Genomic DNA, 26109 nt, shown 5'->3' with positions numbered 1-26109 from the left:
ACGTGAGCTTTCATCTCTGCATCAGCAATACACCTGGGTCTGTTAAACATCAAATAACCGAAGCGCTAGAGATTGCATCGCTCTGGGAAGTCTCGCCTTGGCAGCAGCACAAAACCCAACGTTGCAGGTCCTTTCCATTCCTAATTTCCATGGGTCTTTCTGGGCAGGATGGCGAGGGGAAGTAATTCTTAAAACAGGGTCCAGGGGAAAAAAAACCCTTCTGGTCTTTTGCCATGTATTGCCCATAAATACTGGAATAAGGCAGGTCTGAAAAGGAAGAGAGATGGATAAAAAACAAGGGGGGGAGGGGGGGGACTTGGAAAAGAAATCAAGCATGCCACACGGAATAAATATTTCACGGTGCAGGCAGGCACGCCCCAGGCTTTCAGTCTGAGCCCCTGTGAAGAGGTTGCTTCCCATCACTCGGTGGCTTCCTGTGCTGGGAGGAGAGGATGTCCTCAGTGACCCCTCTTGCCTCCAAAGGCAAGGTCCTGAAGAGCCCACACACTTTGAAGACCACAATTTTGCAGCATCTTTGCTTTAAGCCTGGACATGTGTGGTGGGAGGTCCTCCTTCTGTTCCTCAGCACCTGTGTTGGTCTGGAGAGGGTCCTGCCCCATTTCCTTGCTGCTGGGAGTCTGTCACCTCCATGGGGGTGTGGGGATGGGGATCAGCCCTGATATGCTGCACATCTCCAAAGGGATAAGTGTCAGGGGAAAGGCTGTGGCCACGAGACCCTCGCAGCTCCCCAGCACCCTCTCACAAGGCTCATGGTTTGCTCAGATTGTCCCTAAAGTTTGCTTCCTGGGTAAAAACCCAAACCCCATTCTCTTTTTTTCCCCTTTTATTTTCATGTAAAAACCCAGAAGAAAGGGAATCCAAGAAGAAAAGACAAAGACACCTTCCACTCATGGGAAAAAACATGTTTCTTACCATGATCCAACATGATTTTCACTGGGCACCCGGACAGAGGAAGGGTGGGATCTCCTCCCCACGCATCCCAGCAGCCCACCCTTAACCCGGAGTGATGCTCCTCACTGGCTGCAGGAGGAGAGCAAAAGTTTTTCATTACAGAAGTTTGGGATGTATAACAACTTCATACGTTTTTATAAATATTTTGGATCTCAAGGAGGGCAAATACACCCTGGGAGACATTTTGTTTAGCTGAAAAGCAAGTCTTCCATAAACCACAGGGATCTTTGCCCATTACGAGGGGTGGAGGTGTGAGCCAGAAATCTCCCCGAGCTGCCCTGCTCTTCGGGGTTGTGTTTTGTGTGCTGAGCTGGGCATTTTTCCTTGCTCTCTGCAATATCCCAGGCAAGTGCAAATCTCCCCCTCAAAGCTGAAAACGTTGTGGATGTACCTTTATCTGCCACACAGTCAGGTTTTATTCTTTATTCATTTCTCTTGGGAAGGACAGGCTGGCCAGCTGGTCCTGGGTAAGATCAAACTTTTATGTAAAATGATGTTTTCTCAGGGAATAAAAGATGAAGGAGAGTGAAAGGAAAAGGTGCAGACACAGAGACCACAAGCTGGGCAGACCCTGCACTGGCGGATGTGCACGAGAACCAAAGCCACCTCAGCAGGGCTGGGGATGTGCCTCTACAAGTCACTGCCAGCACCATGGGAGCATCCCTTGATGCAGGAGCATCCTTGATGCTGGCAATGCGGGACCATCCTTCCAATTCCTCCTGACATTTTCTCTTAGGCTTTTGCAGGATTTTCATTGTGACATTGAATGTGCCAAAAAGAAATAATCAAAGGAACCCTGACCAAGCTGGGTAGTCTCCACAGCCACTCCATTTTGCACTGCTGTGCCAGTGAGCACCAGTCTGAGCAAATTCCCCATGTCCCAAAATAACAATGCTGCTGCCAAGGTGGCCAACACTGAGGACCTGTCCAGGGTGCAGTGGGATGTGGGAGGGATGTTCAAGGGTGCAGAGGATCTCACCTGCAGTCTGTGCAAGTGGGGAGGCAACTGCTGCCATCCGCTACAGCAGCTCCCTGCTGCTGGCCATCATGGCACAGGGCTCTGAAGCAGGCAAAAACCAATCTCTAAAACAAGTCACCTGAGGAGAGTAAAACCTGAGCCTTAAAGAGGAGGCTGAGCTGGAAAAAGTGCAATTCATACGTGGACTAAGCATCATCAGATGCATCTATGGACTAAGCACCATTAGATGCGGGTGAGAAGCAAAGGCATTAAAAAGGAGGTTAAACATAGGTCTTTAAGGGTGGGTTTCCATCACTAGACAGACGTGAGCCCGCTAGTGCTGTGAGATACCCCACAGGAGCTTTTAGCAGAGAGCTGGCAAGGGAAGCAGTGAGCCGCAGCCAGTGTAATTCCCCTTGTAAATCTGCCTCTGTGTTGGAAAGAGTAAGGCTGGAAATAGCCAGCTGGAAAAAATCCCCAGAGCACTGAGTAAAAGCTCACCATGCAATTAGCGTCACTCATACACATCACCCACACTGACACAGCCCAGTCTGGGTGCATGGCACTGCCTCGGGGTGAAATAGGCTGCTGCCATCACTGCCCTTTGACAGAGGGGAAACTGAGGCACGGCCGCTGGCTCACCTTGGTCCAAAGTCAGGAATTTGCTTTTCTTAATAATTTCCTAATTGGCCTGATGGGAGAACATGTGTACAGGATTTGGGGAATACAGACCACAGTCCTGCTCTCTGCTTCTTGCTGGAAACAGCCCTTTTTACATCAGCAATGTGACATCAGCATAGGGAGAATGGCTTTTAGCACAGGCTGGGCCATCAAATTTAAAAGGAATATAACAATAAACAGTAAAGGAAAGTTGGCTCTTTAAAAGACTGAAGCCAGCTTTGAAATAATTTTCTAAAAAAAGAGACGTCCACACTCCATAAATTAAGAACTGGAAGACTGTATGACAATAACAGCATCAAGAATATAATTTAGTCCATTTTCCTCACATGGTTTCCAGACTAATGGCTGAGGCAGGACACCAGTAAAGAGATCCCTAAATTCAGCTTTCATTTCTACCTCTGAACTGGCACATAACACCACAGGAGCCCTGTAGAAAGGCCTAACCTCCAGAAAAGCTCAATGCAAAAGTCCATCTGCCCTTGGAAAAAACAGCTAACTCCATCCGAGCCTCTGCGTTGTCACAGGAGACATCTCCCAGTCGTCAGCAGAGACAACTGAGACATGAAAACCTTTCTTCACCTGCCAAACATTGCAAACAGAATTACCTTTTGATGCAAGCATTTCTACTGAGGCCTTGGGGTGTGGGGTTTTTTTTTTTGACTTGTAAGATCTTCCGGAGAGCAATGCCAGCGGAAAAATAGCCGCTCAAAATGAAACTGAAAGTTGTTCTGTTTCCCTTCCTTTGTATAAGCTTTGCAAATTATTGCTAAATCTTCACATCCTCAGCTTCTTTGAATGTCACTAGTGCTGGGAAAGGCTTCTCTTAGCCTGTGTTTTGCCACTGACGTGGTTTAGCCTAGTAATGTCATACCCATCACACCTTAATTCTGACCAAGCCTGTGGAGATGGCAATGAAGCTGCCACCATGAAAGATGTGAGTACTCCCCTGATGGGGATTGCTTTCTGCACCTCCCATCCCACTCTCCTCCCTCTTCACACCCTTCCCGTCACAGTTACTGACACTTAAATGCTCTGAACAGGGAATTTCTTTCGCAAAACTATGCAAAACTCGGCTGAAACTGCCCTATGAGCTCATCCATCCTTTCCAAATGGCTGCAGGGGCGGAGAGCAGGGGGGAACCTCACATGGCAGGGAGGACCAGGCCCACCACTGCTCAGGATGGGACCCTCCAGGAACTCTTCTCAGAGGGGATATTTTGGGATGCACCCAGCATCTCCATATTTCACTTAACTATTTAATTTAAGCCACAGGGCTATTTATTCTGTGAGAACACGGTGTTTTTATTAGCAATTTAGTTACAGTACGTGGCATTCCCCATGCACACAACCTGCTTGTGAGCACAGAGGCAGGATATTTATTTTGGAGCCTTGTCCAATTTGCATTAATCACGGAGCTGGCACCCATAAAAAGGCTGGTGAGCGGAGCAGAGCCAGCCCATGGGCTCTGACAATGGCCATTTATAAGGTCCTGTGCATCCCTCACCCATAAACCTGTGCTCCGGATGGCCCAGACAGATGCGGCCTGGGAGCAAATTGGATTTAGGTGGGTCTTTTTTCAATGTACATCCCACAAGTGGGAGCTAGCTGGGAGGCATAAAGCCAGTAACTGCGTACCGCCGGTCCGCATCACCTTCTTCCCACAGGGTGTGCAAACCTGGGGGAGAAAAGATGCAGGCACATCTCCATGATGGGTATCACTCAGGAGGGATCTGGTCATAGGCACATGGGAAACCCTGGCTTGGGGGTGGAAAAGAAGGGTTGATCCCGTGTTCAGGTTTGTATGGCACTGCAGGATGCCAGTTTTCCTTGCCGTGCCTCAGTTTCCCCCTCTGTGAAGCAGGATGGTCCTGCTTTGCACAGAGCCTCATCGAGGAAAAGATGCGATGGAAACACTCAGCAGCACCATTGGCTCTGGCAGGAACTTACTGCTGTTTCACCCCACTCGCAAACACTCATAATTTTGCTTTATGAGGACAAAACTAAGATTTAGGAATTGTTTTACAGGATGTATTTCCCTCTATGGCATCCTGAAGTGCTCTTAGGGAACCCTGAAACACCAAACATCTGGGCACAGCAACGAATAATAAGAAACAACAGTACATTCATTGTTCAGCAGCCTTTTATAATCCATCCAATGATTTTTAAATAATCTGGATGGGAAATAATGGAAATTTCAGGCCCTGGAACCCATTATTCCTGCACGCCAAGCCCAATGCCGCTAAGTGCAACAAGCACCCTGAAGTTAATGAAATTCCTGCCTGAACAAACTTTTATCATGCTGTTTAGCAAAATGACTTGTGCATCATAAAAGCAGCATCACTCAAGCTGTTAAAATGTCTTCTGTGGAAAGTAAGGGAAAGGACCAGGAGGAATATATTTGTTACTGACATTTAACCAGCAACTTATATTTAAAATTTATCTTTATTAGGTTACTGGAGGTTGTTGAGTTTAGAGCACAAGGGTGAATTGATCAGCTGCTGTGCCAGCAATTGAAGTTTCCCATTCAAATGGGAGACTGCAAAAATTTTAAATTGTTTTCATCCAAAATAGTCATACATCACCCCACCTGGAAAGGCTCCATCTCTAGAGCAGTTTTCTGTTATAAAATGTGTCATTGACAGTCAAATGAACAAATAACTGAATCACATCAAAGCCCTCGAAGGAGCATTTTTTTTGAAGAATGCATTTTAGATGACAGCATCCGCCTTGTTTCTAAAATTCCTAATAATATTCCTATTCTGACAAAAGATCTGTTTTGCAGGAGAGCAGCCTCACAAAGAAAAAAAAACTTCCAGCCAGCCCTAATTAAGTTCTGCTTTGTCCTGATGAAGCACATTTCTAGAGCTGGATTTTCAAAGCCCTTACGTCTGCTGCAGCATCCCTCCCCAAATGGCTGGAAGACACCCTCAGAGGGCTGGCTAGCACCGATCACCTTTGGAAGCCCTCACAGGTGATGTATATTGATTGACATCATGTTCTGCTCTTTCCCAGGACACACACAGAACTAATCTCTCCTTTTTCTGCTGGATAGGACTTAAAAAGTCAGAAAGTGTGAATTTTAAGTTCAGTTTACTTCACCTCCCCACCCTCCCCTTGAAGTTTTTTAAAGAATTTAGCTGGAATTTATTTTCAAGGTCACTTACGCGCAGTGCCTGTGAGTAATCTGCCCTGGCTGGCTGGATAACTTTGGGTGTCATTCATCATTTTCCCTCTTCTTTTATTTACGGAGCTGATTATAGAAGCGCATCCAGAGCCAAGGGCTCTCTCGAAGTCGATGAGGTCATGCCAGTTTACACCCACAGAGGAGGCAAGGGAGATGACATAACCCCAACGTGTTTCCAGAAGATCTTGTTGATGCAAGGAGCCTTCTCCTGCCGTGAAAGGGCACAGCAGGAGGTGGACAACATCCAGAATCACTTAGTTTTAAGCATGTGCCTGACCCTTAATGAAGTGCAGGGATTTAGACCTCTGCCCATGCGCTTTTGAATGCAGGGGCACTCATGCAAGCCTGGACCCAGGCTCAGAAGGGTTGCAGAGGCACTGTTGCTGCATGGGTAGGGTTGAGGTGACGGTGCCCAGGAGCTTGGAGATGGTGGAAGAAACTGTCGTCTCCCTGACATTATTTCATCAGTGGCCTGACAAGCTTGAGGGCACCTGGGACAATTGAAGGGAGGCTATTTTGTGTGGGATGAGGTAAAGAGGTTTCTAGATTTCAGGTTGGACAGAGACCCCCACCCCTCAGTGAACCTGGCTGTCACCCATGCCTCTCCCTTCCCTGCGAAACCACTGCATTTCTTTTAAAGAAAAACATTCCCCAGGAGAGTGCTGGTGTGCTGTTGAGCAACAAAGGCACGGAAAGTATTTTGGACTGGAGGTTTAAGGGATGTTTCTTGGAAGAAATCACTTTTTCTCCTGCTGCTCAGCTGACATAAGCCTAGAGGGCTTGCTGTGTTTTCCCCCCCCCCACTTAACATTATTGGAGTTGTCACTTCCAAGCCCATGCCTTGGAAGATCCCAGCGCTGTGCAGTCCCAGACCCAGCTCTATCTCACCTGTGGGTTATTCTCATCTCCAGGTGCCCCAGAAATGCCCCGTTACTTTTTGCACCCAGCCTACAGCTCAAAAATTATGAGGCAGATGGAAAAACGCCAGCAGGAGGGTGGTCACTTGATGTCTTTAACACCTGCAGAGGCTTCAGCCTGGAGGGTGGGTGGAGGGATGAACACCTTGCACCATTGCCGGGCAGAGGGGAGGACGGAGCGTACCTGAGATCACAGCACAGCCATCTCCCAACAAGTCCTGCTCCCCACGCAGGTGTCTCTCCATCACATCATAATTTTTGCCATGGGCTTAAGCCATGGGCAGGTCTTTTTACAGTCTTCTCCATCACCTCTGAAACTACCTGTGACTGATATTGAGCAGGCCTCTTTCAAGATTAATCTTAAAAGGCAGAGAAAGGTCTCTCAGATGATGGGAGATCATCACCTGCTGGATAATGCCTGTCCAAAAAAAAAAAGAAGAAAAAAAGCTGGGCAGATGCCCCCTCCAGCACTTCTAGAGGAGTCTGCTTTTGTGGGTGGTGGCAATCATGGAAGCCCCAAACCTGTTCCAATGGGACCAGTGACAGTCCTGATATAAATTTGAGGGGCAGCTCACCTAGCCCAGGTTCTTTATGTACTAAAACCTCATTTGCTTCAAAGAAGCCCACCAAGGTTGTTGTTTTTGCAGGGGACCAGCAGTGCTCCTGTTGACTCCTCCATAGGGTTGGCACAGTAGCCCATTCCTCCGTGTTTGCCAGCAAGGTTAAGGGTTTACTAAGTCCTCAGGAGCTCAGCCTGCAGATGAGTGCTGGGTTAGGCTTAGTCCAAGCCCAAGGCTGATTTAGACACAGGTCAGAAATCCCCAGGAGGGAAAGTGAGAAGATGGGTTTGCATTTACATATCAATGAAAAAGGGTAGTTGATGCTGCTTCTCTGTGTTGTTGTGAGTCTCAGTCCCCTCCGGACTGCATCAGGCCCCAGGCATCACAGGAATGCCTTAGCTTGCACAGAGCCCGAGATGTTTCGACCCTGATGTCAGTCCCTGGTGTCGAGGCAGAGCGTGGCCAGGGGGATGAGCTCGCTTGCATCCTGTCAACTGAAGGTGAGGCAGCCAAGTGAGGGAAATAATTGCCTTGTTTTCCATCTCTGCAGGCAAGGAGACTGCGTGCAAAGGAGGACTGTGAGAGCTGACACCATGCCTCTGACCACCTGCCCCCAGGAAAGCCGCCAAGAGCTTGGCTGAAGAAAACGTTTCCTTTCAGTTTGAGAAAACAAGGGATTTAGACTCTGTGTTCAATAGGAGTGAGAAGCCCTCACCTCACACCTAAATCCAGCAGCTTCTTCATCAGGGAAGAGAGAGGAAACGTAGTCCCATGGTGAGTCCTTAACAGGGCTGACATACCAGCTCCTTTTGGGGATGGATGGATGGACCTTAACCATCTACTATGCATCCTCCTGCTAGTTTTGGTTCTCCCTGCAAATGTGGGCAACTGGCCGTACCCATGTAGTGCTCAAGTCCTGGTAAGGAATGCCCTTTGGGATGCAATGTCCTGGGCATCCCCTTTTTGCACCAGGACCTGTCCTGTTGCTTACTGGCACTAAGGGACAACGTCTCCCCTCCTCTAGCTCATCGGTACCACCTAAGACCACATTAAACACCAACCACACACAGGTGTAAAACCTCAGAAAGAAGACAGCTGAGTATAAAACTGGAAATACAATTACAAAAACACCTTCACAATCATATGCAAAAAAACCCCCAAAACATCAGCACATACCTGAAGCCTTTCTCTGCTCCCAGCTGTCTCCTAAGGTTCCCTGTCCCTAAGCGCTGCCTACCTGAACTGCCCCCATCCCTGGGTTTCTGTTCACTGCTTCTCAGCACTTATTGAACATAAATAAAGCCTGGAGCCTCCTCCTGCTGTTTCCCTTCTAGTGCAGGGCCTTGCCTGTCCTGGAAAGACAAACAGAGCCCCTTTTTGTGTGCCCAGCTCTCTTCAGAGCTGACTTTCAGACCCAGCCATCAGACACACTGCAGAGAAGGAGCTGACCCTGTAGGACTTTGCAAGCCATTATCTCATGAGGGGTTGTTTTGCCTTGTTCCCTTTTAAAAACACAGTGCACACGTGGCATTTAACGAAACAGATGGCTGGCTCGGTGCTCAGACCACTGCGTCCCTGCCGTACCCCGCCACACGCGGGCTTGCAGCAGTGCTGGGGGTTCATGACCTCACAGATGGTCTGGGGAAGCAGGATGGATGGATAGATAGATGGGGTAGATGCTCCAGGTCCTTCCTGCCTTGCACGTGGTGGCCAGGCATTCAGCACTCCATGAATCTGAGGGGCAAAAAGGGCTTCATCTCACTAGGACTTATAGGTGAGCAACCAGCCATCATGCTGCATCTTTATTTTATGTGAAGGCAAGAGTTTTAGCCAGTATGTTTCACACCCGCACTGAAAGCTGTCAGTGTCCAAACACAGGAAGAGTCTCCAAAGAGGGAAGAGGAGGTGGTGAAGGTACTTATGGTGGTCCTGGAGAGCATCAGGTTCATGGATGGCACCTTCTCCGGTTTTCTCCTCCCTTCTCCCTTTACTGTTGAGCTTGTTCTCCCGTAACAAGCATATCCAACTGCAGCTGGGCAAAGATCCATCCTCAGGCCAGATGTCCAGGGCTTCCCAGCCTGACACTTGGCTGTGCCGAGCAACTCCCCGTGCTGGCTCCGGGGCAGGTGAGCTAGAACAAAACCACTGATCCTACACTGTCCCTGCAGTGCCCCCAGGCAGGACACTGTGTTCCCCAAACAGCATGTTCCCTGGGTCAGGCTCATCCCTGGTTTGTCCCAGTCTGGCCCAGATTTGCAAGGCGGGTCCAGAAAGAAGAGCCAGCATGGGAAGCAGCTGAGTGGGCTTGTTTCCAGACCAGTGCAGCTGGGGAAAGTTTATTTTGCTAAGCTGCTACTGTCCCAGGGTTATTAAAGGCACACTTGGTGCATTAGCCCCTATTTAAGCCATGCTGGTGAAACACAGGATGGGTCAAACATCACGGCAAAGCCAGGAAGAAATTCTTGCTTTTTTTTTTTTTTTTTGCCTAGTAAGCCTCAAAAAAGTTGCACTGCCCCATCGCTACAAGGGCTGCATCTCTGACCCATCACCCACAGCCTTGCAGCTGGCCCCCGTCCCAGCATCCTGAGCAGCTGCCCGCAGGGGCTGTGCCCCGCTGCGTGGATGGCTTGGGCCCCTGTCCCCAGGAAGGGGCAGCACCACAAGCGCTGCACCGGGAAATTCATGGCAGCAGCCTCCCCGGGTGGGACTTCAGCCCTTTGACACCAGCGTGCACTGGCCCACGGGTTGAAATCATGCATCAGGCTTTAATTAATGTAACTCGATCCCAGCAGGCTCCGGCACATCAGGAAATGGCATCCCCTCCCTTCCAGTCCCTTTCCTGCCGAGTGATTTACAGTGAGTGGGGCTGAGCAAAACACAATCCACCCTGGGAAACCCCTTTACGGATTGCAGCATCCCTCAGGGCTCGCAGCTGACCCTGGCGGTGGCTGAGGCCTCGCAGAGGCGTTGCACTCGTGGCACTGGCAAGGAGATGAATTTGTTTGCTTGGGGCTTCCTTATCTGCTGCAGGCAGCAGGAAGCTCCCATGGCGGGGCCGCCCTGCAGCACATGGTCTTGTGGCTGCCGTCGCAAGCCTCCCAGGTCATTTTTTATGTGCTTTTAATGGCCGCGTTAGGACATGCTGGACTGGCTCACCCTTAGCCCAACCTTTTGCAAAATCTGCCGGTTTGATTCAAGATTTTGGTACTGGCATATATTAATTTATAAACCCTGTGCATAGGGCTGATAGTGCCTTCATCCAGAGGAACCCTTGGTTCTCTCTTCAAACATGCTTGTACAAACCCTTGGGTACCTTATTAACTGTGAAAAAGATTAATAACAAAGAGCAGGTATCAATCCAAAAGGCCAGCCACATGCCTTCTCTGATGACCCCTGTATTATCTGTGTTTTCATCAGCCTATTTACCAAGTCAAGCACCTCCTACAGCCTACTCTTGGGTAACACCACAAGTAAGTACAACCCCTTATTTCCATTTAGCACACGCTTTCAATCCTTATTTCTCAATTATCTTCAAGTGCATGTGCTCTCCTGCCCTCCACAATTCTGCAGCTTTTGTATTAGCTAAGGGCTGGACAAAGCACATCCACCACAGCTGGGATCCAGAAGCAAACAGCTGTACAACACCAGACAGTGCAGCAGCAGATCCTTGGATGATGGATACCTTTGAACCAGGATGCGGTCCAGGCAGACAAGCAGATAGATAGTATTTACAGAGCAACAAGCTGTTGAGAGGAAAAGAATGAATGCTGGGCAACATAACACCTCTTAGGATACCCACATCATGCATGGAGGGCTGATCTCACCACAAAAAAAAAAAAAGCATCTGTAACCATGAGACAGCAGCCATTCACCCCTCGTTTCAAAGGCTGAGCCTAAGAAAAGCCCCTCAGGTGAATATATCCACTGTCGGAAATGAATTCATCTAAATCCATGTAGGGATGAAAGGTAAGTCTTTCTGTCTATATATAACAGTTTCATAAATCACTTTGTTTTCTTGTCCTTGCTGCCCTCTCCATGTTTCATTCATTGCCTTGTTTCCCCCTCACTTTCTGCTGCAGCACCTAATGCAGTGGGGCTCCATCACAGCCCTCGCCCACAATAAATAGGAAGCCTTTTATTTGGTAAGAATTTAGAAATATGAAATATTTTACCATTGCTGTTTTAGTACATATTATTCCCTTCTTGACTATATTCCTTTAAAAAAATAATCAAGTGCTGCAGGTGCATGGGAGACAGCATCTGTCCCCAGCCTTCGATCCGGCTGTGGCGGCTGGTATCACATCCTGGTTCCATCCTCACTGCAGGGAAAAAGGGATTGCAGGAGCTGGCTGGGGCCCAGCTCCAAACGTAGCTTTGGAAACAACTTGAGAAACTCCTGTAAATGAAGTTCAGGGAAGGCGGTTACCTCTGAGTCGGTCCTGGCACAGAGAAATCTACCTCCAAACGGGGCTTTCCCTCCCGTGTTTTCCTTCTGGCATCCTTCTAATATGACAGCAATTAAAAGCCCTGAAAAATGGATGGAAACAATTTGGAAGAGGTCTCTATTAGGTTTGCTCTCATTAGCCCTGCAGGCTATTTTTTCAGCTGCTAATTGACAGCTGCCTTCCATATGCACTGTCAAAAAATAAAAGCCCTGAGGCATTACACCAGCGTAATTTTAACCGGGGCTGTCTTGTCAGGCATGCGGAGGAGCGCGAGAAGGGAGACAGTCACATGAGCCCACCACAGCCAATATGATGTAAGGCAGCTCTGATTTTGGGGATGCCATGCCCTGGCAAAGCAGTGAGATGGGGTGCGCAGGAGGACTCAGGACATGCCAGGTCCTCCCACCACCTGTGGGACCACACTTGCAGGTGTTTGCCTGGCTGCCCCGGAGCTGTCAAGGCAAGTTTTACCATGATGACAAGAGTTGCAACCACTCTCTGGACTTGCCCTTCCTTGGAGAAGCCATGGGAGCCCTGCAAAGCTGAAGGCTTCCACCTAAACCGTGGTTCCAGGAGCAACTGCTGCATCCAGGCAGGTCCTCTGGGCTCCTCTGACCTGGAAGTGGCAGTGACCCACCTGTCCCCACCACCTCAAGGCCCTGAAACCCACCCTTGCTCTGCATCAGGGACACAGCATTTTGCCAAGAGAGCGCCCACTCAGCAGCACTGAACAGTAAAGCAGACAGCCCCGCTGAAGCAGACCCCAGCTTTTTTTTGTCACCTGGAAAAAGCAGTGAAATTATTGTGCTAAAAGTCAGGGTCAGCTAGAAACACAGTTTTAGCAAAAGAGAGGTGGAAGGAGGCCCACGTTACTTTGGACTGCCACCATTTCTCAGTGAGACGAAGGAGAGAAAAAGGATCATCCCACTCGGGCATGCTTTTTGCCCACTGGTGTGCTGCCTGCGGGTGTCACAGATGCCCTTTCCTGTTGTGAGAAAAGCCTAGGACTACACTGGATACAGCAGAGAGATGAAATGCCATAATTTTTTTGTGAGGGATGCTTAGTTTGCACTGAAAACCCACATAGGGTGGTTAGCCAGCAAAGCTGGACCTGAAAGGAAGACGGGGGTGCCTGGATGGATGTCCAGACTCTGGGACGCCACGCAGGGAGCAAGTGGGCGGTAATGTGAGATGTTTGTTCAGTGGATTTACATGGCAACGGCCTTGGAAATTACTGGAAAGCCAGGAAATGGAAAAATGACTATATGCCAAGGTGGGCATTTCATTTTTGTTGTTTAAACTGATCATTCATGAACTGTTGGTTTTTCCTTTAGCAGCACTTCCCTGGCACCCAACCCAGACTTAGTGCTTACTGAGAACATTAATTGCAAAAGAGTTTTACAGAAAGGATGGAAGATGTTCCCAAATTTTGGAGCCCACACTGAGTGTCTCTTAGACATAAACAGCTGCTCCTAGACAGCTGAACTTGGACTTCCCTCCTCTTGGCAAGAGTAGCCCAAATATTGGGCACGTCCCACCAGGATGCCCCTGCATCTGGCTGACATCCCCTCAACTGGAAACTTTGCTTTGGCTTTTCTTCTAGCTGAACTGCAAAGGTCAACAGAGGCAGGAACTGGGAGGGGAAAGCCATCAGTCGGGGACAGGGATAACCCAGCCCAGCTCTGGTGATGTCCTAGGAGATCTCTCAGGTCAGTTTGCCTTTTCTATGGAAAGAAATGAGATTGGTATGGGAAATGCATGCTGAAATACTCCAGCTCTGTGTTAAACAGATGCTTTCACCTGCACATTTGATCTTCAGGAAGTTAAAGGTCTGAGCATAGCTACTGGCTTCGTTAAGCAAATGCCAGTGTCACTCCATGTCTCTTATTTCCCCTCTGAACTTTCTAGGTCACCTGCAAAAGGTGAGAGCTCTGTCCCCAGACTATGAGGTGGTCCTCCAGTGTCCAAGCCACAGCACCATCACTTGTCCTGGTCCTCTCCAGACAAGGGGTGACTGAAGGCAGATGAGTACCTGGAGGTGCAGAGGGACATGGACAGTGCACCAGAGACCACCAAGCACTTAAGTCATTGCTCCATCCCCAGCCAGCACATCTGGGGCAAATTTCCTCCCAGATAAGTAATGTTTTCAGGTGCCAATAGAAGATTATTCTTTTTTTCACCAGAACCACACAGAAAATCAGGTCGCTCAGCACATGGGCATCTACAAACAGGCTTTTTCCATCCACTTGGAGTGACGTAGGTTAGTTTTCAGGCTCTGGCTCAAAGTCATGGAGCACTCCCTTCTTTTGGCCCATCAGAACCAATAATGACAACCTTTGCCAGTGGGTGGGAAAAGCCCATCCGCCTGGTGCATGGAGCTGGCTGTGATTTACAGAGAGCCTGCTGAGTATAGATCTTGCATCATTTCAAGTAGGAGTATTTCTTACTGTTGGTCCACATTGTAAATTTGTCTTCACATGACATAATTAACAGCATAGCCGTACATGGGCAAGGTGATTTACAGGCATGGAAATAGCTGCAGTAAGGTCATCACTGGGGAATTTGAGGAGAGGCAGCACTGGGTCAGGAAAGCAGCCTGGACCACACGGATGGGTAGGTGGGTGGCTGCCCACACGCTGTCCCACAGCACAGCAAGGAGAGGGCTTCTAAGACATGGATATGGTCCCTGCCACCTCAGCATACTATTTCACAGTAGTTATCAGACGGAGAGACTATTATGTTAAAGAAATCATTCCGTGGGCATAAGGTAACAACAAAAGTTTCCCCAAACTAAGGGCAGGGAGCTATCTGAAACATAAATCACCATGAAGTCTGTCGATGGCTCTGTTTCTATTAAAGAGAAATATGTAAGAGATCAAATTCTACAGCTAACTTAGCTAATAGTTGGCTGCATCGCTGACGTCCCTACATAGGCTCAGCCCTAAATAACCAAGCTTCAGAGCCAGCCGGGAGTTCTTCACTGAAATAACTCTTTTGGGTAGGCAAATGCAAATTCTGCAAGCTTTGAGTTTTCTGTAGGAAAGCATTCTGGAGAATTCATTTTCCCTTGGGAACAAACAACAACTCCACAAGCCAAGCAATATTTAATTTCAGTTCAGTTTCCTTGGGATGAATGCCCTGCAGTTAGTAAAGAACAGAGATGCTAAGTTTCCCCCGTTTGGCATTAACCAGAATCTGCAAAAATTTTGCTGTGGTGCCATTCATGAGCTGTTATTCAGGCTGGGTTCATTTCCCATGATAATTTCCACAGCTCTGTTTACCTGGGGCCCTTGTGAAATATGGCAAACATAGCATATCCCACTGATCTGAGGTATAGGGGATATTTAGTCAGGTTTGGAAGCCTTTGTCTGCTACAGATTGGGGATACAAAGAGCCCTTAAAACTGAGGCTCCCAATTTCCTAATTGCTAAATGATATAGAATGAGAAGATGTGATGTAAAGAGCTACAACCCATGGGACTGATGGTAGTTTTTACTTATTTTGTTGTATTTAACCAGACCCACAGCCTTGCAAAGGCTATCTAGATCAGTTGATGGCGACACTGTAGGAATCACACACTAGTCCAACAGGGCCACTGGCTACCAAGTAGGAAACAACCGTTGTTTTAAACGATATAAAAAACAGGAACAAGAAGAAGAGTCATAAGACACTTGTTCAGGTATGGGTAGCCTTGTTCAGTGTACAACAGAGTGCATGGGATGTCATCGCTGTGTACTTGTCTATTAGCTCACTGGATATAGGACAGGAGTTTTATGTTGGGTTAGCTCAGTGGATATAGTTCTTTGTGATCTGGATGTAGTGGTGTAACTTCCCACACGGACACTTTTATCCTGGCATACAAATAACTATTTCCATGCAGATGATCTCAGTTTGATCTCAGAATAGAGATTTAAAATAAATCTCTATTCCTATCCTGGGACTCCACTCACACGAGGTACCAGCATAACAGAGAAGAGAGGTCTGCTTTTGGTGAGGAATATATGTTACGCTGATTTATAGCCCAGGGGGCATCCCTGGGTGCCCAGTACCAATATAAGGTTACATGGCTATTCTAATTGCCACTTGTTTCCCTACCACCCTCTGTGAAACAAGGAGTGGGTCAGCACCTGACCCATCAGTCACTCAGGTTTAACTTTCTACAACACAGAAGTGCCCTCCCTTCTAGTTTATATCCCTAATCCAAGAGGCAGAAGTCCTGCAGGCTCTCTGGAAAAAACTGCTCCATTAACAGCATTTGCTGAAGAAGTGATCAGAGAGCACTTCTGCATCCAGAGCAGCTTTTTCTCTCCACACCAAAAGAAATCTCATCAGCTACTAGCCCACAGCACTGCCCGCTCAGTACTAACTAGCAGTAAGCAGTCGATACATTAAATAGCCACCACCCGCCCCCAGCAGTCCCATCACCTTTAGCACATGTTACAAGTTCCCTAAATCTCTGCCAGTGGAGAATTACCCTTATCTGGTCAAGCCCCAGATCAGGCCACATTCTGCCTAGCATTTTTTGCTAAAGCAAATGGCAGAAAATAGAGTAGAAAATTACTGCTCCAAGCTCACTTTACCCACCTACTTCCATCCGTCCATCTGCACGTCCGTCTGTCTGTCTGTGTGTTCATGCATGCATGCATGCATGCTTGCTTGCTTGCTTGCTTGCCTACGCACCCATCCAAACAGCCAGCCTACCTGCCCAGCCAGGCTTTCATAGGCAGCTGCAGCTGCCGAATTGGCTCTGCCCAGCCCTGCCCTCATGCAGAACACCTGGTGAGGTGTAGCCACCTCTTCCCTTGCTGCTGTATTAAGGTTTTCTGAGTCAAACCGCTATCTCAGAGCCCTGCTCATTCCACAGTTTCTATAGGACTACCATTGCCGGTGTCCCAGGGGCTTGTTTGGCAATCTTATGTTTGAACACACTCACAATGGTCCTTTTGGGGCTTTTGACACTGCATTCTGCTCTGTGAAACAAAGTCTCTTCGTGGCCACCAAGAGACTGGTCAGCTGGAGACATGAAGCAAGGATGTTCCTGTTCATAAGAGAGACCCACCATGCTCAGAGGTCACAGTCACACCAGTGTTGATGACCCACAGTAGACTGGTTTTATCTACTGTCACTGTGAAATGCACACACTGGAGCAATCACAGAACCACAGGATGGTCAGAGTTGGAAGGGACCTCTGGAAACCATTCAGTTCAACCCCCTGCTAAAGCAGGTTGTCCTATAGTGCGTTGCACAGAGTTGCATCCAGGCAGGTTTTGAACGTCTCCGGAGAAGGAGACCCCACAGCCCCCCTGGGCAGCCTGTCCCAGTGTGCTGTCACCCTCAGGGTAAAGAAGTTCTTCCTCACGTTCAGATGGAACTTCTTGTGATGCAGTTTGTGCCCGTTGCCCCTTGTCCTGCCGCTGGGCACCGCTGAAAAGAGCCTGGCCCCATCCTCCTGCCGCTGCCCTTAAGGGATTTGTGTACATTGATAAGATCCCTCTCAGCCTTCTCTTCTCCAGGCTGAACAGGCCCGGCTCCCTCAGCCTTTCCTCACCAGGGAGATGCCCCACTGCCCCCACCATCTCTGTAGCCTCCGCCGGCCCCTCTGCAGCAGTTCCCTGTCTCTCCCGAACCGGGGAGCCCAGCACCGGGCACAGCGCTCCAGATGAGCCTCACCAGGGCAGAGCAGAGGGGGAGATCACCTCCCTCCCCTGCTGGCCGCGCTCCTCCTCATGCCCCCGGGGTGCCATCGGCCTTCTTGGCCACAGGGCACACTGCTGGCTCACGGGCACTGCACCATGTGCTGGGCACCAGCACTCCCAGGTCCTTCTCCGCAGAGCTGCCCTCCAGCAGGTCAAGCCCTCGTCTGTGCTGGCGCCTGGGGTTGTTCCTCCCCAGGTGCAGGACCTTACAGTTGCCTTGGTTGAACTTTATTAGGTTCCTCTCCACACAACTCTCCAGCCTGTCCACGTCTCGCTGAACAGCACTGCAGCCTTCTGGTGTATCGGCCACTCCTCCCAGTTTTGTATCACCAGCAAACTTGCTGAGCAGAAGACAATAACAAGCAGACTTCTTGGGCAAGGGAGTTTGAAAGGGTGACTTCACTGTGCTTTCTGTGATTCTCAAACCATGAAGATTTGCAGGACATGCCACAGCATTTGCAACAACACATGACAACTGGGTGTAGCCTGAAGGTTTTACTAGCACTCATTTGGCACAGCTAGCATTAGTCGGTGCTGCTGGCTTGCGAGTAAGTCTTGTAGCCTTGGATCATATATTTGCAGAAACCATCTATTATCAAATTCCTGCAGCTGCACGGCTGTACACATTTCCTCTCTAACTGGGAAATGTGGGGGAGACTGGAAGGTAACCCCCACTTCCCTGCATTTTCAAGCTTCCTTACAGAAAAAGCTGAATTTCCTCAGACAGACATTTCTGACCAGGAGAGTAAGAGTTTCCCCTGGAAATTTCCATGAGAAAATCCCTAGTTTTCTGGTGTGCATTAAGGGAAAAGCTGTTGTGTAAGGTGATGATGCATTTTATCCAGTTCAAGTAGGTCAGCGGGCAGCAGGAGAAAGACTGGGCTCTGGCCGTGACTGCTGCTGAGTGACCTTGGAGAAGCACTACCATGCTGCGTTCCCATCTGCAAGATGTGGATAAGAAAGTGTCATACAAGAACTCACTGGGTTATTAATAGAGGCCTCTGGCTGAGATTTCGAAACAGCCCAAGGGGTTGAGAAGCCCATTTATTCTTTACAATTCAAAGCAGGCAAGTGACTCAGATTTCCTTGACACTTTTGAGCAATAAAGTTAGAAAAGAGCACTCTCAAAAGCATTTGTCTTGAGGGAAGCAAGCGTACGAATATGTGACTTTCTTTTTTTTTCCAAATACAAATGACAGCAAGTTACCAATGAAACTGAAATGTTTGGTTTAGTTTGTCTTTTACACTAAAAAAAGTCAGATAGAAATATGAACATCAAGTGCTCTGCATGTTATAGTTGTGATACAAAAACAGCCAATGTGGTGGTCAAACGGAAACATTTTGACTATACGGGATGGAAACATTTCCATAATTTCCTGTTGAAACTGTAGGTGAAATTGATACATTTTCCCCAAATGTTTGGATTTCATTAAATGGCCAGGTCCAATAGTAGCTGCAGTGTGGGCTTGTTTTAAATGTCTAATAGATATAAAAGAGTTTCTCTAGCATCGCTATAAATCACTTCTTAGATCGACTGGTAAAAACCTGGTGAGAAAGGGGGTGATAAAGGTGCCACGGAAAGGTCATGGCAGGATCTTGTGTGGTATCAGGACCAGAGCAGGGCCAGAGCCTGGGACAGGGACCAGGGCAACACTGCCGGACAGCATCTTGTGCAAGGGGCTGTGCTCCGGGAGGGGATACTCTAATGCAGATTTATAATTGTGAGTTTCTAATTCAGGTCAGCTACAATCCAGAGGGAGCAGAGGGTGTTTAATGTGCAGTAGCGAAATGATGTGAAAAGGAAGACTGCAGTTTGGGGAAAGGGATGAAAGGGAAAGGAACATTCTGTTAACATTTCTTGGGATTTTATCTGTATCCTGAAAATATTCAAACTCATGAAGGGGCAGGGGAATGGGCTGTATAATCTTCCTTTCCAGCTCTGTTTTTAATGGTGAAATGGATACATCTTGTTTTCATTCTGACTTTTATAAAATCTGATATGGCTCTTTGACTTTGTTAAAAAGACATTTAGAAACAAACAAATGAAAGACTTGACCAAATCTTTGTAAGCTGATTTTTCTCCTGGAAAGATTTCATTTTAACAAAGAGGAGGTTACCACAGGGGGGAAAAACCAAAAATAATCATTCCCTTGGAAAGCATTCAACCGCTTCTTGTTTCCTCAGCTCTGTGTTTACTGCAATCTCAGACGCAGCAGCAACACAGTGCTGAGATGCCAGGATTATACCGCCAAATCACTGCTGTGTCAACTCCTTATGTCACCCATAAAGCCATGTCTCTGCTTTCCTAGCTGTGAAGACAGGCTCTAACCTAGGCTGGGTGCAATAACACTTCACCCACGTTTTCATGTGTGTATGTTCAACAGATGTGCTGCTGCTTCCTAACTGAAACCTCACAGCTAAGTGGAATTCAGGGTGAACATCACCTTCCAGCCAGAATGGGCAGCGGTGATAATTTGTTCTCACCTGAGATAATTTTTCTTCTGCAGGCCATTGGGCTGATGTATCGGAAACCTTAAAAAAAGATGACAGAGAAGAGGAGACCAAGAGCTCCATTTGCTAGTGTTAGAGAAGCCAAACCGGGATGGATTACTTTCGCTTGGATGCAACATAATTAAAAGGAATTTGTGAAAGAGAGACACACGGGGAAATTCCTAACAACATAAAAGGGAGGAAGGGATGGCTCATAAAAGAGTGATTCCCTCTGTTTTTTTTGGCAGCCTAGCCAAGCTCCCTAAACGCAAGGTTGTAAAAGGACTCCACACTGAGCAGAAGACAATAACAAGCAGGTGTTATGGAAAATGACCCTTCCCTGAGCAAACAGATTTGATATTCCTGCCATCTCGCTGCATCCTTCGTCTGCTTCTTAAATCTGTTTTCAATGAGCAGATGCAGCCTTAACCTCAGTCCAACAAACGCCACGCTCAGCTGCTGTGTTTTTGCAGTGGAATTTGTGTCTCAGTGGCTGCACCACACTGCCAGGCACCACACCATGGACCTCTACCCACCACAGCTCGGCCGAGGTGCCCACTGCCTGGACCATCCATCCAGCAGCCCATGCTTCAGGCAACGGAAGCTTTGCATCTGAGTCTGCACCAGAATCAGTAACTTATAGCCAAAATAAGGATGCATCGAGCATGAGTTCCCCAGCTCCCATAAACACCTCAAAGCTTACGAGGATTGCCGTTATTATATTTAATAGGGGCTTTTGTCAGCATCAAAAATCACAAATAATATTTTCCTGCCCCCTGTCAATGTAAAGTGAGTTTAAAAATGCTGGGGTTTCTCCTATAAAGAGACAGCTGACCTCAGGTAGAGGTTGGTTTTAAACATGCAAAATATGAAACTAGTCTTAGGCTTAATGTGACTAAACTCATATTTTGAGGTGTCCAATACTCAGGTTTGATTTTTACCCTACAATCCAGCATCACTATGGAACATCATTCAGTATCAGAAAAAAAGCAAGGAGGAAGGGGATATCCTGTCCTTGCAGAGCTACACAAAACTGAGTTATATGTAGTCATAGTAGTGAATGGAAATCTTCATAAACTAATTCAGTTTTTTCTTATTCCCAAGTTTCCATGGTTTTAAGCAAAAATACAAAAAATGTAACAGCAACTGGAATCCAGAAAAAGGAAGACCAGCTAAAATTAGCAAGTTTGGCTTTGATTCATGCTGCTACTCTCTTATCCAACAGTTTCTCCTGAAAAACACAAATTAGCACATTGCTTGAAAACACGCTCCGCAGAGAGGATCCCACTGGTACTCGTGTTTGTGGAGCCTGGGGGCGAGATCTTCGCCAGAAGCTGGAGTGGAGCAGCCCAGCAGGCTGATTTTTAGTGTCTCCACCCTCAGAGCTCAGGGAGTTTTGCTTCCAGCTTTTCTCCTCCCCTGTGCCAGCTCTGCCCAAGGCATAACCTGAACCAGAGGGAGAAATCTTCCCTCCTCCTTCACTTGCTCTGGTGCTCTGTTTTGTTCCACCATCGGATAGACAAGTCAAAAAAGTGAAATCAATATTTTTGTTGTTTTTATTGCATCTGAGGACTTTGAAAAGATCTTCATCCTGTGCCTTTAGGATGTTAGTGCCTGCCACTGAGCTCCTGGGAAAGGAGGACAAAACCTTCGACCTGAATTAGAAGTCCTTCGTTGGAGGCACTGGCACAGCTATTTACAATGGGAATTATGTGAAAGGAGACATATGGAATTTGCCTGGAAAAAAAGGGGGGGGGGGGGGTGGGTAATGGAAAAAAACCTGGGGGGGGAAGCTTGGAAAGGGCTTGAATAAGCCCTACATTGCTCTAGGACTGGGTTTTTCAGAAGCCCCCAGGACTAGTCTAAGCCTGCTGCAATCAGTGGCAGCCTAGCTGTCAGCATCACTGGGTGCAGAGTCAAGCCAAAGTTGAATGCTTCATTTCTCATTTTTCTGGGTTGGCTTTCCATCCGCTTCCTACTCAGCCTGGGCTGCTTAATGTTTTCCTGCAGCCCGTGGAGGATTTCTTGTGCATGTGCAACATGCCTCATCCTACAGCTAAGCAGTGGAAATAATAATAATAATAATAATAATAATAGTAAAAACCAAACAAACACTAAACCCAACAGCAAAGCACTTCTTGCAGAAATTTGCTGATCTGCTGAAATAAAGAGTCCTCCAAGGTGGGATGAAGGAATTTTGACAGAGCCCAGGCAGGTTCCTGGCCAAATGGTCTGGTGGCACGTGCCCAGCAGCCAGGAAGGGGAGATGCCAGCTCCCCCGCTGGGGACCCTGCATGTTCAAGAGCTCTGCAGCTCCCCATCTGAAGAGATCTGTGGACTGCACCCAATCTGGGTACCACCAGGCAACTTAAACTCTTAACTACTGTGCTTCAAAGGTTGGTTCTGGTTTGGGTTCAGCTGCAGACTGGGTTGTTTGGCTGTGATCCTCTCTGAGTTCAGTTTCCACTTATGGGGGGGAAAACCCAGCGTTGCAGTCTGCATTTGCTTTGACTCACTGCATCGATTTTACTTTCTGCATAGGCAGGAAATCGCGGTGATACAGAGTTGAACTTGGATGCTTGGGTATTCCCCACCACGACTGCACCACGGTCATAACCCCTCCTGCCTCAGGTGCTTTTGCAGGGAACAGCTGTAATCCTGCTTGCATTTATTTGACACAGAGGCTTAGATCACACTGAAGTCAGGTTTAAGTACGTGCTTAGGTGTACTTGAGTTAAAATGAGCAGAAAAAAAAATACTGTGCAAGAACTATGGACTCCAGGTCCTGTCATTTAGGAGTTTATGGGCTGACAAAGGGTCAATAGATGGAAAATAAACCATGGGGCCATTGAATCTAGAACAAAATAATGAAAGCACCCAGAAACTGGAGCAGGAGAAAATCCGGACAGAAACAGCACTGTTAATTGCAATCAGCTTTGCTAAAGCACCTAGACATGACAAATTACTATTTTTTCCTTGTAAAAAGCAACCAGTGTTCTGAATTTGCTTTTACCTGAAATGGATAAGAATCATTTACAGGTTTAAAGCAATGAGATGGTTTCACTATGACTAATCTAAAAAATACCATGAAAAACGTTGTTCAAATAAACTAAAAGACTACAGCAAACCTTCAAACAAAGTTGAAATGAATCCTTCAGAAATGGTCTCTTTGGCTCCAAGAACTTAGGCAAACGAAGACATTTGGAGTTTGGAACAACAGTTGAATTATTAGCCCAAGGTAAGTGGTTAATAAGTGCTAAATATACATGTCAGTGAAAGATATACAAACTGAAAGTGGCACTTCTCAGAGATTATGTAGTGCAGGAATAGCTGTAAATGAAACCTATCAAGCTGCCCTTTGGGACGGATTTGCAACTTAAAGAACAGCAAACTGGAGTCGTGGTACCACTCTTTCCTTATTCCTGCCTCCCCTCCATCCCCCTGCACCCACCACTGCCAGCCCAGCCCTGCCCTTACATCCACCCAGAGCTGAGACCCATTTCTAGTGGCTTCTGTGCTCTCCCTCTGTGTTTTAAGAGTGGTGAGAGATAGGTTGGAAACACATGCCGTCATTTAGTCAAATACCCCAGATGCCACAACACCATCTGCTTTGAACTTTGATTTATTTGTGGAGGAGGATGGGGGATGCCTCAGTCGTGGTGCTTAAACAAGAGCTGCCAACCAGCCTTTCGTTTCGGCTCGCTTTGCCCATTAGACTAAATAGGTTAGGGCTCAGCTGAAAGACATTGCTGTGCCAGGTGATTTATGGTCATCTATGGAGCCCAGGGAACACGGGTCCTTCCAGAACAAGCACAACTCTCCTGTGAAGCCCTGTGCAGGGTAAGGGGTAGAAGGACCTCAGGCGTTGTTTATTTTGGATGTCATGTAATAGTAATAAATAAGGCCAAGAAGCAGCACGTGTTAGCACTGAGTCAGCTTTGGACGCCAGCAAAACAAATGATCTCAGAGCTGGAGGGGACCTCATGGGGGTGGCTCTGCTGGTTTCTCCGGGGCGGGATGTCGTGGCAGCTGCCCAGGACCCTGCCCACCAAAGCTGTGGCCACAGCTTCCAGGGACATAAAACCCACAGTCACAAGAGCCACGTGAGTAACAGGATCAAACACAGACTGGAGGGCGCTGGATTTTGGGACACTGATTTCTGCCTGTTGCTGTCTTATGTCTTTTCTGCGCTTGATTTTCAATGTCATCTGATGGGCATGGTGAAAATCACTTTGCCTGTGAGCAATTCCTAAGCTGGATAAGATGCTCTCACAGTTCAGGGAAGAACTTTTCAGCCTTCCAGCTCCTGAGTTCTTGAGCTCTTTGAGGATCAGACTGCACTACCAACCCCTTTGAAACAGAAGGGGCTATGGGACCTAAAAAGGGAAAAACAAAATTTACAGGCAGAAAATTTTGACAGTGAATTTAGTCCAGCAGCAATCATTATGGTGGGAAGTGTCTGGCTACTTCTATTTCCAGTTTGGGTTCATGCATAAATGTGGTATCTCAAATTGCCCAAGACTTTAAGATTAAGGTTAACAAAGGACAGATTAACTGTAGTAAACAAGGTGGGAACCAGATCTGCCCCAAAGCAGGATTTCCAGCTCAGTTTTGAAACCGACGTTTGAGCTCTTCCACAATCTGTGCAAGCTTTCAAATAAAAGAATTGAAAACTTCCCCAAAACGCAATATTTTCAAATAAAACAACGTACATCAAGCCATCAAATGAGAGGAGCTAGGAGAGGGTCCCATCGAGCATTGCTTGCCCACCTGCACAAGCACACAGCTTGTTGAGTCTTGCCAGCTCATCACAAAAACATCTCGCTGGAAGGGAAAGTCTCTAAAGAAATGCTTCCTCCCCACAGCACAAAGATGTCACTCCTGGGAAATGGTGTGGAAAGGCCTGTCTTGTGCGTTAGAGGTTCAGGGAAGCAGGAAAGAGAGGGTGTAAACAAGGATGCTTTACAGCCTGGATTGGGAGAGACCTTTGGCACTAAAAGTCCCAGCTCCAGTAGCATGGGTGCAAATAGGAGCACGGAGTGAAAGCACAGCAAGTTGACTTACTCCTGCTTTATTTAAAGGACAAGCATGTCTAAAGCAGCCTAGGAAGGTTTCAGGTTTTTGGGGTTTGTGGGGGTTTTTTTTGGAAAGATGTGGGTAAGGAGTAGTATTACTCACCCTGGGTAACTTAACACAGAAGGGATGCACTGGAAAGAGGAGAAGAGCGCATCTGGCTGGGAGAACAACAAAACACCCACCCGTCCACCCTAGCTGCAATTCCTGCACAGTAAGGCTCCCTCTCTTTTTCAGAAAACCTTATTTACAAACCTAGTGTGGGATGTCACACGTAATTTATTATGTTTACACAAAGGAAGGACAGTGGAAAGGGACCTGCCGGCACATTGTCATTGCAGCGGGTATCAAGCCCCCACCATCTGTGCTACAACACACCGTCTTGCCCACGTGCGCAGGGCTGGGATGCCTCAGGCTGTGCACACCATGCACGGAGCAGAGCTGGGGGTATGCGGAGGCCAGGTGGTGACAGGCAATCCCACAGCAGTGATGGGGAGCGGTACCAGGTATGGGGAAAGAAATAGGACCAAAACCGACCTCATGCTCTCACCACGTGTTCTCTTTTTCCCTATTAAATGGGATTTTGACATACTATAGGTCTCCTACTAGAGTGAGAATCTTTAGCAGAGAAACCAGATGTGCTTGGAGTTTAAAAACTTGAGCTGGGTGCCTGAACTTTAAATTCATGGAAAGCTTTTTACCAATTAAATTAGTCTGTATTTTCCTGCTCTTCCCTCAAGGCTGAGGACCTCCCGTGTCAGGCTCTCTGTAAACCATGGCTGAGCAGCTGTAAACTCTTTGGAGGGGGAAGGCAGCTGTCTAATGGCAAAGACAAGGGTGAGAGAAGAGAGATGTTATCCTGGTTTGGAGCTGGGGGGGTAGCAGCTTGGTGGGATTCAAGAACAAGCTTCGGTGCGCAAGAAGCTACTTGGTGGGATTCAAGAACAAGCTTCGGTGCGCAAGAAGCTACTTGCCTGTCCTGTAAGCGCCTGGCGTGCCTACAGTCCCATGTCCTCCCAAGGGGATAATGCTGGGGTGCTCTTCAAAGATTGCAGGCTAGGGAGACAAGTAATTCCGGTAACACACAGGGCCATTGGCCTGAGCTGATACAGGGCTATGCAGGCTTCAAGTGTT

General features: G+C 47.7%; 2 long non-coding RNA genes across 2 annotated transcripts in view; one reads left to right on the top strand and one right to left on the bottom strand.

Moving 5' to 3' along the window:
• The window catches only part of LOC130154262 (uncharacterized), a 79816-nt gene that overhangs the window by 4065 nt on the left and 49642 nt on the right, over nucleotides 1–26109 (bottom strand). Inside the window, exon 7 of the long non-coding RNA XR_008823663.1 lies at nucleotides 934–1041. This is a non-coding gene — a long non-coding RNA (uncharacterized LOC130154262). The remainder of the gene's footprint in view (nucleotides 1–933; nucleotides 1042–26109) is intronic.
• On the top strand, nucleotides 1061–8676 carry LOC130154263 (uncharacterized). The gene is made up of 3 exons (XR_008823664.1): nucleotides 1061–3545; nucleotides 5393–5581; nucleotides 7822–8676. It is a non-coding gene; the product is annotated as an uncharacterized LOC130154263 (long non-coding RNA).

This window comes from Falco biarmicus, chromosome 8 (genome assembly GCF_023638135.1).
Source record: "Falco biarmicus isolate bFalBia1 chromosome 8, bFalBia1.pri, whole genome shotgun sequence".
In the NCBI taxonomy this organism is placed as follows: Eukaryota; Metazoa; Chordata; class Aves; order Falconiformes; family Falconidae; genus Falco; species Falco biarmicus.
The sequence above is the reverse complement of the archived record's forward strand: the minus strand, read 5'-3'. Positions and strand labels throughout refer to the sequence as shown.